Source organism: Gorilla gorilla, chromosome 13 (genome assembly GCF_029281585.2).
Source record: "Gorilla gorilla gorilla isolate KB3781 chromosome 13, NHGRI_mGorGor1-v2.1_pri, whole genome shotgun sequence".
NCBI classification, from domain to species: Eukaryota; Metazoa; Chordata; class Mammalia; order Primates; family Hominidae; genus Gorilla; species Gorilla gorilla.
In genome coordinates, this window is record NC_073237.2 from 45,288,076 (window position 1) to 45,308,172 (window position 20,097).

Here is a 20,097-nt window from a genome sequence, read left to right on the forward strand (position 1 = left end):
TTTGTAGAGATGGGGTTTCACCATGTTAGCCAGGATCGTCTCCATCTCCTGACTTTGTGATCCGCCCACCTTGGCCTCCCAGAGTGCTGGGATTACAGGCGTGAGCCACTGCACCCGGCCCAATGTGTCATAATTTTCTGGCATCAGTGAGAATTGGTACTTTTCCCAGTGATTTCTCCTATGATTCCCTCAGCCTGTTCTCTAAATCCAGCCATTACTGAAGGTTTTCTCAGAACCTCCTTTCTTTTCTCTCTGGACCCTCTCTCTTGACCATAAGCCATCTCACACAACTCCTAACTCCTAATTCCAAGGCAATGACTCCTTTTTTTTTTTTCTGGGGGGGTGGGGGGTGGACAGAGTTTCACGCTTTTTGTCCAGGCTGGAGAGCAATGGTGTGATCTCGGCTCACCGCAACCTCTGCCTCCCGGGTTCAAGTGATTCTTCTGCCTCAGCCTCCCGAGTAGCTGGGATTACAGGCATGTGCCACCATGCCCAGCTACTTTAGTATTTTTAGTAGAGACGGGGTTTCTCCATGTTGGATGTTGGTCAGGCTGGTCTCGAACTCCTGACTGCAGGTGATCCGCCCACCTCAGCCTCCCAAAGTGCTGGGATTACAGGCATGAGCCACCGCGCCTGGCTGTCAACGACTCCTAAATCAACCTTCACCACCCTGAGCTATCTGTGCACAGAGGGACAACGTGTGCTGGTGTCTAAGGATGACACTTAGACCACAGACCAAGAACATAGGTAACACCTGTGCGTTGTAATAAAGCCCTAGATGGTAGGTTGGCAAACATTGTCTTTAAAGGGCCAGATAGCAAATACTTTCAATTCTGTGGACCATGGGGTTTCCCCGTCCTGATTATTCAGCTTGGTCATTGTAACATGAAAGCAGGCAGAGACAATATGAAATCAAAGAGGCATGGCTGTATCCCCATAGGTTTTTATTTGCAAAAGCAGGTGGCAGGCAGGAGCTGGTTGTGGTTTGCTAAGCCCTTTGATCATTGATTTTCAAACAAGAAGCCCCTTCAGAATCCACTTGGAGAGAAAGAAAGAAATGACAGGAAGGAAAGAACTCAGTTCTTCCCTCCCACTTATTCCAACCAGAGTAATTTAGCTTTAATCTATTTGTTTACAACGGCTGACTAAGATTTCATTTGTACAAAGGGTTTCAGGGCCAAAAAGTTTGAAAGCTGCTTGTCTACCTGTTCTCTGAGTTTCATTCTAGGAATGAATCTGTCACCTCGCTCAATCTAGTCACTGTCTGCTCTGAGCCACATTCTCTGCCAAAGTAGTAACCGAACTGCCCACTTCTGATCACATTACTTATCAACCTTCAGTGACTCCCTATGAGGCATTCCCAAGCTTCCTCCTTAATCTAACATACGTTCTCCATCAGCCACCCTGGGCTCTGTGCAGGAGACTCCCCAAAGGTGCTTTTCCTTCCTTCTGTTTCTGCACATTCTCCCCTTGCCTGAGAGGCTCTCTGCCTCCCATCCCACGCTCTTTGTAATCATCTATTTCACCACCCAGAAGCAGCTTCTCTCCTATGTTCCTGCTGTACTTTGTTCATGGGGCTTTTATGTGTGCATGTTCTAGCTCCCCTGCTGGATTAATTATCCTTATTAAGGGCAGGAATTACATTTTGTAGATCTCTGTACCCAGCATAGGCATTAGCAAGATACCATATGCACAACAGCTATTTGAGCTCTTTATTTAGGTTGAAATGGGGCATGCCCTGGCAGAGTGCATCCTACCTCGCCAAATATTTCTTCACCTGTCTGTCATCTTCTCACTCCCACCTCCTCTCACCGTCTGTAGGAGGCTATCATTACAATGCACAGGTGTTACCTAAGTTCTTAGATTATAGAACACCTGGTTGATGCCTGGGAGCTAAAAGAACAAGATCCAGGTCAACTAGTAGTGAACAAGACATGAGAAAGAGGCTTGAGAGAGAGACAAGTCCACAAGCCTTTGATGACAGGCAGACATAAGCTCTCTGGCCCAAGTGGGGAAGGTCTAGGCTGAGGCAATTGCCAGAGTTTGGAAATACATTGTTTTACAGTAGAAAGAGAGCAGTAGGTCTTGGAAAAGAACATACTTAATATTTACAGCTGTTTAATATTAGGTGGATTTCTAATCCTCTGAGCCTCATCTGTAAATTAGGAATAAAACATCTTCTGTAAACCTCTGAGGGTTAGCAATCATGTTCCTCATACATAGCATACACAGCAGGCTCAATAAGTGGAATTACAGGTTGTGAAGAAAGGGAGTAAAGAGGCAAATGAGATGTAAAAACAAGAAGAAGGAAAGGGTTGTTTTAAAGATAAATGTCTTTATTTTTCTTTACAGTCTTGCTATGTTGCCCAGGCTGGACTTGAACTCCTGGCCTCAAGTGATCATCCCACTTTGGCATCCCAAAGTGTTAGGATTATAGACATGAGTTACCATGGCTGGTCAAGATAAATGTCATGCCCTACTCTTTTTTTTTTTCCACGTATGACCAGCAAATCACATTGGGCTCCTTTTAACCATGGCTGAAGTGAGACTGTAATGATGTGGCATGTGCATAGGAATCACTTGGAAATCTTGTGAAATGACAGATTCTCATTCTATAGGTCCGGGTGGGCCTGATACTGTGCATTTATGATGTAATTCTGCTGGTCTGTGAACCACACTGTGAGTAGAAAAGTGGTTGTCCATGTAGGCTGTTGAGAGAAAAACAGATGAGTCAGCTGGGATGCCTGGTCTGCTTCCCTCACACGCCTAAAAACTACCGTGCTTTCAAGAAGGAGGTCAGCTGAGGGAGGTTAAACTCTGTTAGGGAGAACAGCACCACGTGGAATGATAAGGGCCAAAGGGTGGAGCAATTACAAGTGAAAAAGAGAACTTGTGTTCTTTGGGGCTTATCTACAGACCATATTTGGACACAAGAAACTGGATTTAAATTCTTCTCAGGGAACGTTAATCTCTTTGGACCTTGGTTGAAATGCTGGAATAATTAAAAAAAAAAAAAGATTAAGCAAGATACCATTAGAAGCTTTTGCAACAAGACACAGTTTCATCAGCGGTAAAATGAGAATAATAATAGCAATACCTAAAGTAAATGTAGCAAATTAGTCATTGCAGAATCTAGGTGGTGGGAGTGTGGGTGTTCACTGAACAATTCTTTCTTTCTTTTCTTTTCTTTCTTTCATTTTTTTTTTTTTTTTTTGAGATGGAGTCTTGCTCTGTCTCCCAGGCTGGAGTGCAGTGGTGTGATCTCAGCTCACTGCAGCCTCCACCTCTGGGGCTCAAGTGATTCTCCTTCCTCAGCCTCCCGAGTAGCTGGGATTACAGGTGCCTGCCACCACACCCAGCTAATTTTTGTAGTTTTGGTTGAGACGGGGTTTCTCCATGTTGGACAGGCTGGTTTCAAACTCCTGACCTCAAGTGATCCGCCCACCTTGGCCTCCCAAAGTGCTGGGATTAGAGGCGTAAACCACTGCACCTGGCCCCACTGAACAATTCTTTCAACTTTCCTGTATGTTTGAAAAATCTTCAGAGTGAAATGTTGAAAAAATATGCCTCCAAATAAGGTTGAAATTAGATAAATTAGAGTAAAATAGAGGAATGTAAATAACATTAGCCCAGTCTGAACAGTAGTTACTCTCTAAGGGACATTCTTTTAGCAATTTTAGAAATTATTTTGGAGGCAGAAATACACATAAAATGTTTCTGAGGCCGGGCGCGGTGGTTCACGCCTGTAATCCCAGCACTTTGGGAGGCCGAGGCGGGCAGATCACCTGAGGTCAGGAGTTCAAGACCAGCCTGGCCAACATGGTGAAACCCTGTCTCTACTAAAAATACAAAAATTAGCCAGGTGTGGTGGCAGGCGCCTGTAATCCCAGCTACTCGGGAGGCTGAGGCAGAAGAATCACTTGAACCCGGGAGGCAGAAGTTGCAGTGAGCCGAGATCGCACCACTGCACTCCAGCCTGGGCGACAGAGAGAGACAACATACCAAAAAAAAAAAAAAAATATATATATATATATATATATGTATATATATATTTCTGAAAGGATACATAAGAAAACGATAGCATTGGCTGGGTTCGGTGGCTCATGCCTGTAATCCCAGCACTTTGGGAGGCCGAGGCAGGTGGATTGCCTGAGCTCAGGAGTTTGCAACCAGCCTAGGCAACACAGTGAAACCCCGTCTCTACTAAAATACAAAAAAAATTAGCCAGGTGTGGTGGCGTGCGCCTGTAGTCCCAGCTACTCAGGAGGCTGAGGCAGGAGAATTGCTTGAACCCGGGGGGCAGAGGTTTCAGTGAGCCGAGATATTGCCACTGCACTCCAGCCTGGGCAACAGAGAGAGACTCCGTCTCAAAAAAAACAAAAAGAGAAAAGAAAAGAAAAGAAAAGAAAAGAAAGGATAGCATTGATTGCCTCCAGTGAGGGGGAACTTTGTGAGTAGAAGACAGAATGGAAGGGAGGCTTTTCACTGTATTATCTTTTGTAGGTTTTGCATATCAGATCATGTGTAAGTATTACCTATTCAAAAATAAATAAAATTATGGCCAGGTATGGTGGCTCACACCTGTAATCCCAGCACTTTGGGAGGCCAAGGCAGACAGATCACTTGAGGTCATGAGTTCGAGACCAGCCTGGCCAACATGGTGAAACCTCATCTCTACTAAAAATAGAAAAATTAGCCAGGTGTGGTGGCAAGCACCTGTAATCCCAGCTACTCAGAAGGCTGAGGCAGGAGAATTGCTTGAACCTGGGAGGCAGAGGTTGCAGTGAGCCAAGATTACACCACTGCACTCCAGCCTGGGAGACAGAGTGAGACTCCATCTCAAAATAAATAAATAAATAAAATCAAAATCAAAACGTAGAGCTCTCAAAGTCTAATAGTTTGCCTCTCTTCCAAGCAGTTTAATCATTAAGTTGCAGAATTTGCTGTGCATGGCCCTTGGTTATCAAAGAGGTCAATGTCCAGCTTCATTGAAGTGGTACATAATGAGGTTGAATTGACCTATGCACAGCCAGCTGGCTGGATCTATTTGAGGACATTTTTAGCTATGACCCAAAGGACTGTATTTTCCATTCCTGCGTTCCAGACAGGGCTGAGCTCAGGAAGTATCTAGGTTGGGTAGCCAGAGGCAGACTGGAGGTCTCATAGGTGTGTGTTAAAGGATGTAGATAGAGATAGGGAGTGAAGAGCTACACATCACGACTGGGTCATAGTCCTGTGTAAGGAATATTTTACATGTTCCATACTTAAAGTTTACAAAGTGTTTACAGATATTACCTTCTCTGAGTCATCCAGTTTCTCTGGATGGCAAGTGGGCAAGGATTTTGTCCTGTCTTACTAAAGGGGAAAACTGAGTGTGCTGACCATGAGATACACCGCTCAGATATCCTTTTAACTGCGGGGAGCAATTGACTGAGGGCCCCTGCTGCCTTCTGAATTCCATCACCACGTGTGAGCTGAGGCCACGCACCCATGGGCTACTCTCAGCCAGTGACAGAGTGTGGCAGGGATATTAAGGCAGGGTGATACTTTGGAGATATGGGACTCTTCTGATGACTGGGGTGCTCCCACAGCCTCACTGAAATTTCTTTAGAGTACACTATAATGTAACGTGCTTCTACCCACCCTTCTCTCCTTTCCTCTCTTCTTCACTTGGGTTGAGGCCTGCATCGCAGTCTGATGGGCCTGCCAGCCTCTCCTGGCTCCTTCCCATTTTCTCTTAGAGGCATTTCCTACAAGTTGAATACTATTTTGTCATCAAACATAGATCTGGGTGATTGTAGGTATGCTTGTAATCACTGCAATATATTGTCTTTGTTTTCAGAAATTCATTTCAACTTGAGTCATTAGATAGGCAAATCTTTTTTTCCTACTAGCTTATCATTTTGAATACTTTATTAAAAATATTTTCATATACATGTGATTCTGTGTGGCATATTACATAGGCATAGAAATAACAATTGGCTAGGCACACTGGCTCACACCTGTAATTCCAGCACTTTGGGAGGCCGAGGCAGGTGGATCATTTGAGGCCAGGAGTTCAAGACCAGCCTGGTCAACATGGTGAAACTCTGTCTCTACTAAAAATACAAAACATTAGCTGGGTATGATGGTGCATGCCTGTACTCCCAGATACTCGGGAGGCTGAGGCAGAAGAATCACTTGAAGCTGGGAGGTAGATGTTGTAGTGAGCTGAGATCGTACCACTGCACTCCAGCCTGGGTGACAGAGTGAGATCCTGTCTGCCCCGCAAAAAAAAGGAAAAAGAGAGAAAGACAGGTTCTCACTGTGTTGCCTAGGCTGAAGTGAGTGGCTATTTACAGGTGTGATCATAGTGCATGACAGCACTGTGATCTCCTATGATCACTCTTAAACTCCTGGGCTCAAGTGATCTGCCTGCCTCAGCCTCATGAGTAGCTGGGACAACAGGCACATGCCACCATGGCAGGCTATTTATTATTATTATTGAGACGGAGTCTCACTCTGTTGCCCATGCCAGAGTGCAGTGGGGCAATCTCAGTTTATTGCAATCTCTGCCTCCCAGGTTCGTGCAATTCTCCTGCCTCAGCCTCCCAAGCCCTGGGATTACAGGTGTGCACCACTACGCCCAGCTGGTTTTTGTTGTTGTTGTTTTTTTGAGACAGGTCTCACACTCCTGACCTCAAGTGACCCATTCACCTCAGACTCCCAAAGTGCTGGGATTACAGGTGTGAGCCACCATGCCTGGCCCATGCCTGGCTATTTAGTGTTTATGAAGATTTCAAGGTATTTTTGTTGTTGTTGTTCTTTGTAAAATAATTTGTCCTCCTCCATTGTCCACTCCACTTTTCTTTTTTCTTTTTTTGTTTTGAGACAGTCTTGCTCTGTCACCCAGGCCAGAGTGCAGTTGCCTGATCTCGGCTCGCTGCAACCTGGCTCAAGCGATCTTCCCACCTCAGCCTCTTTAGTAGCTGGGACTACAGGCTACAGGCACACACCACCGTACCTGGCTAATTATTGTATTTTTTTATACAGATGAGGTTTCAGTATGTTGCCCAGGCTGGGCTGGAACTTCTGGGCTCAAGAATCCTCATGCCTCAGCCTCCCAAAGTGCTGAGATTATGGGCATGAGCCAGCCACTTCACTTTTCCTTGTCTTTATTAATGCTCTGGAGTTTGTAATTATATGGCCAACCTAGGGGTTCTGGGAACTTACTCAGGCCAGGAGAATTACCATTTGCAGGTGACCCTGTGGCTTGGCAAGGAACGTCATAAACCCACACATGCTGGTCAAAGGAGGAGATGGTTTAAGTCTTTTGAAATGGTGTCATCAGGAGAATGGAGACATTGTCAGCTGTGAGCATGACACCATTCGACATAGGGTGGGAGGAGGCAGAGCAATCAGCAGGCTCTTACTTCTAGATTGTTCTTGGAGTTGGCTGGCAGCAACCTGATTGGCAATAGTTGTTTGCCTGAGTTCCCAGAATTCCATTTTGAGTTCATTCTGGTTGAACAGAACGTTTTGTCAGAACAATTACGGCTTTCTTCCTGAAGTGTGCTTGGCCGGAAAAGAAAGCAGGAGCCCTCAAGGGCTAATAATCTAGCAGTGGCTGACACTGAAGTGATGCATGGAAGAAAGGCTACCAAGCAAGGGAGGTGGAGAGCAGTTTGAAGCAACTGGGGTAAGCTGAGGTGTGTGAAAGCAGCCCTTCTGCTCGTGCATCCCCACAGAGACAGCAAGTGTGGCTAGTGACGAGGAGGAGTGTGCCAAAGCCAGGGGCCACAGAAAAGGGAAGGCTTGGCCATCAGTACATGACTTGGTGAAGACATGAAGAATGTCTTCAAGGAACTTGTCTATGTAGCAGACTGGTGATGAGCTGGTCTTGTTGAGTCCATGTAGTAAGGAATCAGTACCTTACACACATGCACACACACACCATGAGAGAGACAGAGAGAGAAAGAGAGAGAACAGTATTGCCTTGCCTGTTTGCAACAGAGATCTCAGTTACTAACTATATATTCTGGGCTCTTCAAGAGCAGGGGTCATGAATTTTTTTTTTTTTTTTTTTTTTTTTTTGAGACAGTGTCTTGCTCTGTCACCCAGGCTAGAGTGCAGTGGTGTGATCTCGGCTCACTGCAACCTCCACCTCCTGGGTTCAAGAGATTCTCCTGCCTCAGCCTCCCTAGTAGCTGGGATTACAGGTGTGCGCCACCACGCCCAGCTAATTTTTGTATTTGTTTAGTAGAGATGGGGTTTCACCATGTTGGCCAGGCTGGTCTTGAACTCCTGACCTCATGATCCATCTGCCTTGGCCTCCCAAAGTGCTGGGATTACCGGCATGAGCCACTGCACCCACCCAAGGGATCATTAATTTTACCTCTGTTGATTCCCTAATGTTACTCAATACAGGGCTGCACACTTGCCAGGGCCTCCTTGAATACAGTATATTATTCTTTTGGGTGTCATGGAAAACAGTTTCTTGACATCCTGCCAATGTGCACTATGCTAAATGGTTTCCATGCCCAAAAGCACGGAAGTTCCCCACCTCATCTTCAACATTCTTTCTCCACACATTTTTAGGGCTCTACCTAACAGTTCAGTTCTAAGCACATCTTTCACTAAGCATGAGGTTTGTTAGTGTTGACAGTCAATACTAGATTAAACCTCTGTGTCCCTTAGCCATTTGCAGAGAGGCCTGGGAAATCAACCATAAACAAAAGGCACATGGGGGTGAGAAGATAGGTAAGGACCCACAGGGAAATTGCTCATTCTGATGGTGAAGACAGTCCTGACAGGCCCGAGGGAAAAGGTTACAAGGAAAGGAAGCCCAAGGGCTTCTACTTTGTCCCAGATTTGTATCTGCATGTGTGATTTTTTTGGTTTTGTTTTGTTTTGTTTTGTTTTTGAGACGGAGTCCTGCCCTGTTGCCCAGGCTGGAGTGCAATGGTGAGATCTCAGCTCACTGCAACCCCCTGCCTTCCGGGTTCAAGCGATTCTCCTGCCTCAGCCTCCCAAGTAGCTGGGATTACAGGCACAAACCACCACACTTGGCTAATTTTTGTATTTTTAGTAGAGATGGGGTTTCACCATGTTGGCCAGGCTGGTCTCAAACTCCTGACCTTGTGATCCGCCCGCTTCGGCCACCCAAAGTGCTGGGATTACAGGCGTGAGCCACCGTGCCCAGCTGCTCCTTTTTTTTTTTTTTTTTTTTTTTTGAGACAGAGTCTTGCTGTGTCACCCAGGCTGGAGTGCAGTGGCGCGGTCTCGTCTCACTGCAACCTCTGCCTCCTGGGTTTGAGCGATTCTCCTGCCTCAGCCTCCCGAGTAGCTAGGATTAAAGGCATGTGCCACCACACCCGGCTAATTTTTGTATTTTTAGTAGAGACAGGGTTTCACTATGTTGGCCAGGCTGGTCTTGAACTCCTGACTTTGTGGTCCGCCCACCTTGGCCTCCCAAAGTGCTGGGATTACAGGCGTGAGCCACTGTGCCTGCATGATTTTCTACCCATTCAGAGGACTGGTAAGGAGCTGCCAAATCTTTTCAGGGACCCTCACAGCTGCTTGGAGATTGTGAATCAGGGATTCTCATGAACAGGCCGAACTATCACAAGGAGTCCGGCATGAAGTGAATGATGGTAGTATGTGGTCCACTGCTAAGAGATGTGGCATGCTGCTTTTGTTTTTAAACTTTCTCTGTGTTATACTTTCTGCTTACAAAAGGAGAAATATAGGCTCACTAAACATGTTCAAACATTTTAAGAAATATATAATATGAAAAGTGTGGAAGTTTTTTTATGATCCCTGCCCATCTATCCCAGATCACCATTGCCAATTATTTGGTATATCTCTCCAGATGGCATGCTTTCTGATTTTGAAGCAGATTGTGTCTTTTTTTTTTTTTTTTTTTTTTGAGACAGGATACAGCTCTGACACCCAGGAGGGAGTGCAGTGGTGCAGTCTTGGTTCATTGCAGCCTCCACCTCCCAGGCTCAAGCCATTCTGTCACCTCAACCTCCTGGGTAACTGGGATAACGGGTGCATGCCACCACACCCAGTTAATTTTTGTATATTTTGTAGAGCCAGAGTTTCGACACGTTGTCCAGGCTGGTCTCCAACTCCTGAGCTCAAGTCATCCGCCTGCCTCGGCTTCCCAAAGTGCTGGGATTATGAGCCACTGTGCCCAGCCAGGTTGTGACTTAAAATGTGCAATATCTTCGACTTCCAAAAATTGCACCACAAACAGATTCCTTGGCAGTTTGGAGTGTATGTCTCAATCTGTGTGTATGTGTGGGTACAAGAGAAAGAGAGAGAGAAAGGATAAATGTAACAAAATCACCACTATTCTTTTTCTGGGAAATAGTCTTCAGTTCTTGATTTTTATCTTTCACAGGAAATTGTGTTATTAATTAGGTAGCCAGATCATTTATTTAACTTGAATATATTAAAATTTAGTTCAGTCCGAGACTACCCCAATCAAAATCTCCCCCACCCCCCATTAAATAAATAAGAACTGGTTATGAGCCTCATATGCTCACCTGGTGGAGAGCTGGCAAGAACATGGTGATAGGCCAGGCACAGGGGCTCACGCATGTAATCCCAACACCTTGGGAGGATGGGGTGGGAAGATCGCCTGAGCCCAGGAGTTTGAGACTAGCCTGGGCAACATACCAAGGCCCCGTCTCTATTAAAAAAAAAAAAAAAAAGAGGAAGAAGAACATGGTGGTGTAGGTGTGGTTTCTGCCCAAGCATCCCTGAAGTTCTTACGAGCATGTGAAGGGAAGGGGCCATATTTTTTATGCCTAGCAAGGACATTCTGTAGTGGTGGCTTGAGGAGAAACCCTTTTGTAAACAATTACTGGGAAACCTGCAAGTTAAACTTTGACTCCGTCACGGAAGTAAAACCATGTGCGTTTTGGGCATACCCACTCAGTGCACCAGCCACTAAGCAGTTCCAGAGAGTAGTCCTTGTGTTTCAGGGATACATGTTGCTTGGAGAAAGGAGATAGAGACCTAGATTCTTTGTGTGTGTGTGTGTGTGTGTTTTTTTTTTTTTTTTCTTTTGTGACACAGTCTCACTCTCTCACCCAGACTGGAGTGCAGTGGCCTGATCTCAGTTCACTGCAACCTCCGCCTCTCAGGCTCAAGGGATTCTCCCACCTCAGCCTCCCGAGTAGCTGGGATTACAAGTGCATGCCACTACCGCCCAGGTAATTTTTTGTATTTTAGTAGAGACGGGGTTTCACCATGTTGGTCAGGCCGGTCTCGAACTCCTGACCTCAAATGATCTACCTGCCTCGGCCTCCCAAAGTGCTGGGATTATAGGTGTGAGCCACCGCATCCAGCCCCCTAGATTCTTATTCATTCTGTAACAGTGTGGCTGCTTTGCTGAGTTTATGCTCCCACATCCACACTTTTACAGAACATTTGAGAGAATATGTTTTGGCTCATGAATTAACTTGCAGTTTGAGACTCCCTAACTGACAATCTCCAAGCTGCTGTGGGAGTCCTTGATTCACATACATGTGTAAAATTTTGCTTGGATTTTCTAGGACAGTGAGCTGCATCCAATTACAGGCTTTCTGTAACCAAGTTCTAGGTAGAATTTAGCACACATCAGTGACTTCTCTTGTTAGTTGTTTAGTTCTGTGAGCATTAAGTAGAATCTAATACAAATATCCATCTAAAAACCACACTTTGGGCTAGGCACGGTGGCTCATGCATAGCACTTTGGGAGGCCAAGGCGGGTGGATCACCTGAGGTCAGGAGTTCAAGACCAGGCTGGCCAACATGGTGAAACCCCGTCTCTGCTAAAAATACAAAAATTGGCCAGGCATGGTGGTACACACCTGCAATACCAGCTACTTGGGAGACTGAGGCAGGAGAACCGCTTGAATCTGGGAGGCAGAGGTTGCAGTGAACCCACATCTCACCACTGCACTCCAGCCTGAGCCACAGACCAAGACTCCATCTCAAAAAAAAAAAAAAAAAAAATTGGTCAAGCGCAGTGGCTCACACCTATAATCCCAGCACTTTGGGAGGCCGAGGCAGGCAGATCACCTGAGGTCAGGAATTCGAGACCAGCTTGGCCAACATGGCAAAACCCCGAATCTACCAAAATTACAAAAATTAGCTGGGCACCGTGGCAGGTGCCTGTAGTCCCAGCTACTCGGGAGGCAGGAGAATCGCTTGAACCCAAGAGGTGGAGGTTGCGGTGAGCCGAGATCACACCACTGCACTCCAGCCTGGGTGATGGAGTGAAACTTGTCTCAAAACAAAAACAAAAACAAAAACAAAAACAAAATTAGCCAGTCATGGTGGCAGGCGCCTGTGATCCCAGCTACTCAGGAGGCTGAGGCAGGAGAATCACTTGAACCCAGGAGGTGGAGATTGCAGTGAGCCGACATCGTGCCACCGCACTCCAGCCTGGGTGACAGAGCGAGACTCGTGTCTCAAAAAAAAAAAAAAAAAAAAAAAATCAAGATGCATTATATGTATGACATTAATTTAATTCAGCTCTTGGTTAACTAGAGACGTTTGGATTTAGCTATTCTACATTTCCAGGGTTACATCTGTAGACGTATAAAGCCAGCCTGAGATGCATTAATATAGGGAGTGGAGGGGTGGCAGAGTGTTTCTGAGTTCATATTCCATTTCTGTTAGTTATATCTAATCAGAATCTGAGTGATGAATGTCAACGAGGGCAGATTCATGGCTGATCTGTATTTCAGTTTCAGAGCAATGGACTGTTTCTTCTTCTCCGACAGTAGACTAGAGTGATTTCATTTGCTAAAGCCTAAGCCTGAACATTTCCGGAAGCTTAGAAAAGTGATGTTTCAGGCTGAGAACGGTGGCTCACACCTGTAATCCCAGCACTTTAGGAGGCCGAGGCAGGCGGATCATGAGGTCAGGAGATCGAGACCATCCTGGCTAACACAGTGAAATGCCGTCTCTACTAAAAATACAAAAAATTAGCCGGTGTGGTGGCACACGCCTGTAGTCCCAGCTACTGGTGAGGCTGAGGCAGGAGAATCGTTTGAATTCGGTAGGTGGAGGTTGCAGTGAGCAGAGATCGCACCATTGCACTCTAGCCTGGGCAACAGAGCAAGACTCTGTCTCAAAAAAAGGAAAAGAAAAGAAAAGAAAAAAGTGATGTTTCAGCTGGGCACGATGGCTCATGCCTGTAATCCCAGCACTTTGGGAGGAATTGGGGGGGGCGGAACACCTGAGGTAGGAGTTCGACACCAGCCTGGTCAACGTGGTGAAACCCCGTCTCTATTAAAAACACAAAAAATTAGCCAGGGCCTGGTGGCAGGCACCTGTAATCCCAGCTACTTGGGATGCTGAGGCAGAAGAATTGCTTGAACTCAGGAGGCAGAGGCTGCAGTGAGCCGAGATCATGCCACTGCACTCCAGCCTGGGCAGCAGAGTGAAACTCCATCTCAAAAAAAAAAAAAAAAAAAAAAGAAAAGAAGAAAAGAAAAGTGATGTTGCTATGGTAGATGCCATTCTTACAGCATAACTTTGGATCACAAACCTTTTTTATTTTTTCATTGTAGTGCTCCAACTTCAAAGATAGATTGATTTGGTTTTGTTTTTGTTTTTTGAGATGGAGTCTTGCTCTGTCACCCAGGCTGGAGTGCAGTGGTGTGATCTCGGCTCACTGCAACCTCTGCTTCCCAGCTACAAGTGATTCTCCTGCCTCAGCCTCCCGAGTAGCTGGGACTACAGGCATGAGACCCCATACCTGGCTAATTTTTGTATTTTTAGTAGAGACGGGGTTTCACCACATTGGCCATGCTGGTCTCAAACTCCTGACCTCAAGTGATCTGCCTGTCTCAGCCTCCCAAAGTGCTGTGATTACAGGCCTGAGCCACCAGACCCGGCCATTGATTTGTTTTTTTTGTTTCTTCTTTTATTTTTCTCTGCCTCTTTGCATGCCTCAATCAGATGATTTTTTGTGTGTTTTAGAGATCTGTTAAAATTACATCAGGCTGACTTGACATCAATATAGCCTTACATTTTAGAAGATAAATTCTGAATTCTTGATGGATTTCATAACATTTATAAGTAGTGTGGTAATCACATGTTTGCTAAACTTTGGAAATCATGATGTAACCCTCTGTCTTCACATAGTGAAGCCTTTTGGATTTTTCTTTAATGAAATATTAAGTTGAATGTGGAACTTTGAGTAATTGGCCCAGATAAAAGAAATGACTTGTCCAGGGATGACAAAAATTAATCCTGACCTTGAGGGATTCACTCTACCAACTCAGAGAATGAGATACACTGGCACTGATTGGTAAAGTCATAGTACCCCTAACTCCCTCAGTTGTTTTTGAGTCATTAAGAACTACTAATATTAGCCCTGTCAGAAGCCAACCTAAGAAAAGAATATTTGCCAAATGCAATTCCAGAGCTGGAATGTTGAGGTATAGACAGTGAATATAATGGTTAAGTTATTCCTGAAACTTTAGCTCAGTTCTCTTTCCAAAATTAACATACTAATATATATAAAAAATCACTCCTTTTCTCCTACTCCTCTTTCCTACTGGCTCTCAAAAAATAGGACTCAGAAATGAAAGGATCAGGCATCTTCACAAAAATGAAGGAAGCCAAGCTTGAGCTGGACATGGCTTCTCAAGTCTGCACTTGTAGTCCTAACTACATGGGAGGCTGAGGCAGGAGGACGGCTTGAACCCAAGAGTTTGAGGCCAGCCTGGACAACACAGTGAAACTTTGCCTCTTAAAAAAAAAAAATACTGAGCCAAAATAAAAGGTTTCAGGGTTTTTGTTTTTTTTTTTTTTTTTTTCCCAAACGTGGCTAGCAACAGCACTTGCCTCCAACAAAACTGCAGAGGCAGCTATTCCAGAGTGCAATGGTGCAATCTCGGCTCACTGCAATCTCCGCTTCCTGGGTTCAAGCAAACCTCCTGCCTCAGCCTCCTGAATAGCTGGGATTACAGGCATATGCCACCACACCTGGCTAATTTTTGTATTTTTAGTAGAGACGGGGTTTCTCCATGTTGGTCAGGTTGATCTTGAACTCCTGACCTCAGGTGGTCTGCCTGCCTCAGCCTCTCAAAGTGCTGGGATTACAGGTATGAGCTACCATGCCTGGCCCACCAGGTATCAGGGTTTTCAAGCACAATTTGGTGGGTAGGGGGAAGCCAGTGATCTGGAGGTGCTGATTGGTCAGGTCAGAGATGAAATCATAGGGTCAAAGCTGTATTCTTGCACTGAGTCAGTTCCTGGGTGGGAGGGCTATAAGATCAGATGAGCTAGTTTATTGATCTAGGTTGTGCCAGCTGATCCATCAAGTGAAGGATATGCAAAATACCTTAAGCACTGGTTTTAGGTTTTACAATAAACCTAAAATTTAGGTGATGTTATTCCCAGGAGCAATTTGGAGAGGGTCAGAGTCGTGTAGCCTCCAGTTTCATGACTACTAAACTATAATTTTTTTTTTTTTTTTGAGACAGAGTCTCGCTCTGTTGCCCAGGCTGGAGTTCAGTGGCACAATCTCGGCTCAATGCAACCTCCACCTCTCGGGTTCAACCAATTCTCTGCCTTAGTCTCCTGAGTAGCTAGGATCACAGGTACCCACTACCATGCCCAGCTGATTTTTGTATTTTTAGTACAGATGGGGTTTCACCATCTTGGCCAGGCTGGTCTTGAACTCCTGACCTCATGATCCACCTGCCTCGGCCTCCCAAAGTGCTGGGATTACAGGCGTGAGCCACCGCACCCAGCCCTAAACCATAATTTCTAATCTTGCAGCTAATTTGACACTCCTACAAAGGCAGTCTAGTCCCTAGGCAAGAAGGGGGTTTGTTTTGGGAAAGGGGTGTTATCATCTTTGCTTTAAACTCTAAACTATAGCCGGGCACGGTAGCTCACGCCTGTAATCCCAGCACTTTGGGATGCCAAGGTGGGTGGATGACCTGAGGTCAGGAGTTTGCGACCAGCCTGACCAACATGGAGAAACCCGTCTCTATTAAAAATACAAAATTAGCAGGGCGTGGTGGCACATGTCTGTAATCCCAGCTACTCCAGAGGCTGAGGCAGGAGAATCGCTTGAACTGAGGAGGTGGAGGCTGCAGTGAGCCAAGATTGCACCACTGCACTCCAGCCTGGGCAACAAGAGCAAAACAACGTATCAAAAAACAAAAAAACGAAAACAAAAAAAACCAAAACCTCTAAACTATAAACTAAGTTCCTCCTAAGGTTAGTTCAGCCTACATCCAGGAGTGAACAAGGACAGCTGGGAGGCGAGAAGCAAGATGAAGTTGGTTAGGTCAGATCTCTTTCACTGTCTCAGTTACAATTTTGCAATGGCCGCTTCAATAGTGTGTGGGGGAAGAAGTGTGTGTGTGTGTCTGTCTGTGTTGAGGGAGTTGTTCTTTTTTATTTTTTGAGAGGAAATCTCGTTCTGTTGCCCAGGCTGGAGTGCAATGGCACAATCTTGGCCCACGCAACCTCTGCCTTCCAGGTTCAAGTGATTCTCCTGTCTTAGCCTCCCGAGTAGTTGGGATTACAGGCATGTGCCACCATGCCCGGCTAATTTTTTGTATTTTTAGTAGTGACAAGGTTTCACCATATTGGCCAGGCTGGTCCTGAACTCCTGCTAGGATTATAGGTGTGAGCCACTGCGCTGGGCCTGAGGGGGATGTTAACTTTACATAGCCTTCTCTATCTATCAAGAACAGACAATTCCTTTCTGGCCCCCTTAAGGGAATAATGCTCAGTTGTTGGTTTTTTTTTTTTTTTCTTTTGTCTTTCTTTCTCACTACCTCATTCCCTCTTGCTCTTTCTTTCATTCAACAAACATTCACTGGGGACCTTCAGACATTTATCCCTCAGAGACAGCATAATATAACTGAAAAAACTTTGGCTTCAAAGGTTGTAGAGAGGATCTTTGATCTAACTCTATACTTACAAACTGGGGAAACTTGAACAGGTAACTTAATCTCTTTCAGGCAGAGGACGGAATAGGAAAAACATGTCCTTCCCACTTCACATGAGAAGGTATTTTGTAAATTGTAAAAAACAAAAAAAAAAACAAAAAAAAATGTATAAAACAGACATGTGCCACCATGCCTGGCTAATTTTTGTATTTTTAGTAGAGATGGGGTTTCACCATGTTGGCCAGGCTGGTCTTGAACTCCTGGCCTCAAGTGATCCACCTATGTTGGCCTCCCAAAGTACTGGGATTACAGGTGTGAGCCACTGTGCCCAGCCATAAAGGGAAATTTATGCAAAAATGATGAGGTGAAATAGACTTATTGTTTAGTTGTATTTTTATATGCATTGTGGAAGCAATGCAGCATGGAGGAAAGGCTGTGGAGTCACGCACCCCAGGTCCTGGTTTCAATCTGCCAGCTGTGGTACCTTAGGCAAATAACTCGATTGCTGTAACCCACTGTAAATGAAGAGTCTGACTTGAATGCAGTGTTTCTTAATCTGTGGTTCTTGGATCACCTGCATCAGAATGACCTGGGTGGCTCACACTTGTAATCCCAACACTTCGGGAGGCCAAGGTGGGAGGATCGCTTGAGCCCACGAGTTCAAGATCAGCCCTGAGCAAAAGAGTGAGATACTGTCTCTATAAACTAAACCAATTAATCATTTAAAAATAAAATAAAAGTTTCTGGATTGTGTCCTAGATCAGGTGAATAAGAATCTCTGGAGATGAGGCCCTAGAATCTGCATTTTTAGCAAGTGCTCAGGCCATTGTCATGCACACAGAAGCACACAGAGACCCACTGATAGGACCATCAACAGATTCTCTTCTTGCTCAAAAATTCTATAATTCTCATGACCCAAATTGTAGTTAGCTCTATTTTTCTGTGATCAAAGCAAAATTAAAAGGAGACAGGAAATAACAAAGATTTAGAAACTACTATTTGCAGGCCAGGCATGGTGGCTCACACCGGTAATCCCAGCACTTTGGGAGGCTGAGGTGGACAGATCACTGGGTCAGGAAATCGAGACCATCCTGGCCAACATGGTGAAACCTCGTCTCTACTAAAAAAATACAAAAAATTAGCCGAGGGTGGTGGCACGTGCCTGTAGTCCCAGCTGCTTAGGAGGCTGAGGCACGAGACTCGCTTGAACCCGGGAGGTGGAGGTTTGCAGTGAGCCACGATCGCACCACTGCACTCCAGCCTGGGTGACAGAGCAAGACTCCGTCTCAAAAAAATAAAAATAAAAAAAACTACTACTTGCCTTGTACTATGTTTAGGTTTTTATATACACTGTTGTATTTTTCTCCACAATGATCTTTTGAGGTAGGTATTATTATCACCATAGCATGCATGGATTCAAAGTTGGGAATCTGATTTCAAAGTTGTTTTTCAGGAGTCTCTCTGAACCTATTCTGATTCAGGGGCTGCCTGAAAAAAAAAAGTCAATGGTTTTTCCATTATACAATGCTCCACTAAGAAACCACAAAAGAGCTTACTGTAATTGATAAGCTCCAGTGCACACCTTATTTGTATACAGTAGATTAGGAGTTGTTTCTTCATTTTTGTTGAATCATGATTTTTTTCCTATTGTGAACCTTAATTGCTTGATGTGGTGATGACAATATAAAAACTATAAGTGTTATGTCACTCCACTTTAGCCTGGGTGACAGAGTAAGACCCTGTCTCAAAAAGACGAAACAAAACAAAACAAAAACCCAGAAAACTAAAATCTTCTTCTTAATTTCTCTTTGCTTTATTCTTCTTGCCTACTTAAAATTTATTCCTCCTATAATCTGTGCATTTTTGTAAGGCAATTTAAATCTTTTGTGTGGTGGAGAATGAATTGGATATAAACAAATAATAAAAAGCAAGCTACAATTATGAATTCACTAAACAACGGCATTCATGTAAAGAGAATAAAAATACTTGAAATTGTGACAGCCCAGGATAATTTCAGTTTATGAGATCTCAAACATACAGCTAGCTGCAAAATAGAGAAGACAAGTAGTCTAGATGAGAAATAGATTTGAAATTGACAAGGTCTATCTTTTGAATCCTTTTGCTTGAATTACCTATTTCAGAAAGAGAAGGGGCCAGGGCAGGCTCAAAGACTTGGTTTAGATGGAGAGAAGGAGGTTGGTCTCTTTGGAAACAAAGTCAAAACAAGGTCCATGTGAAAGAGGCATTGCCTTTTCTTCTTCATGGTATTTGGAGAAGAAACACAAAAAGAAAAGCAGAGGATCAAGTTCAGGGGTGATTAAGAATGCTGAGTAATTGAGTCATCCAAGAAATTGTTCTTGCTGCTGACCAGTTTGCATGGAAGTTGAACTGGTCACAACAGAAATCATCTGGCCTTCTGATTGGTAACTTGTAACCCCATTATCTTGGTCTCTGATTCATAAGAAAAGTAGTTTGATCTAATTTCAAGCTCAGGTGAAAGGAAGAAATGAGGCCGGCCATGGTGGCTTATGTCTGTAATCCCACCACTTTGGGATGCCAAGGTGGGTGGATCACCTGAGGTCAGGAGTTTGAGACCAGCCTGGCCAACATGGCGAAACCCCAATTCTACTAAAAATACAAAAATTAGCCAGGTGTGGTGGCATGTGCCTGTAATCCCAGCTACTCAGGAGGCTGAGGGAGAATCACTTGAACCCGAGAGGTGAAGGTTGCAGTGAGCTGAGATCGCACCACTGCACTCCAGCTGGGTGACACAAAGAGACTCTGTCTCAAAAAAAAAAAAAAAAAAAAAAAAAAGCTGGGTGCGGTGGCCCACACCTATAGTCCCAGCACTTTGGGAAGCTGAGGTGGGCAGATCACTAGGTCAGGCGTTCAAGACCAGCCTGGCCAACATGGTGAAACCCCATCTCTACTAAAAATACAAAAAATAGCCGGGCATGGTGGCAGGCGCCTGTAATCCCAGCTGCTCTGGAGGCTGAGGCAGGAGAATTGCTTGAGCCCGGGTGGTGGAGGTTAGAGTGAGCCGAGATTGTGCCATTGCACTCCAGCCAGGGCAATGGAACGAGACTCCATCTCAAAATAATAAAAAAGAAAGAAAGAAAAGAAAAGAAGAAATGAATATAGGACTTTCCTCTGTGATTGGATAGAGCTATCTTGTGACAAGGGAATAGCAAAAGTC

General features: G+C 44.9%; 1 protein-coding gene across 25 annotated transcripts in view; it reads left to right on the forward strand.

The window, feature by feature from the left end:
* Nucleotides 1-20,097, forward strand: part of PLIN2 (perilipin 2) — a 122,194-nt gene that overhangs the window by 74,103 nt on the left and 27,994 nt on the right. For 2 of the 25 annotated variants that reach the window (XM_055350648.2, XM_055350653.2), the window contains exon 1: nt 7,529-7,678. The exons of the other annotated variants lie outside the window; for them this stretch is intronic. The gene's annotated coding sequence lies outside the window, so the exon portion shown is untranslated. Of the gene's footprint in view, nt 1-7,528; nt 7,679-20,097 lie in introns of those variants that run through there. 25 annotated transcript variants of the gene reach the window in all.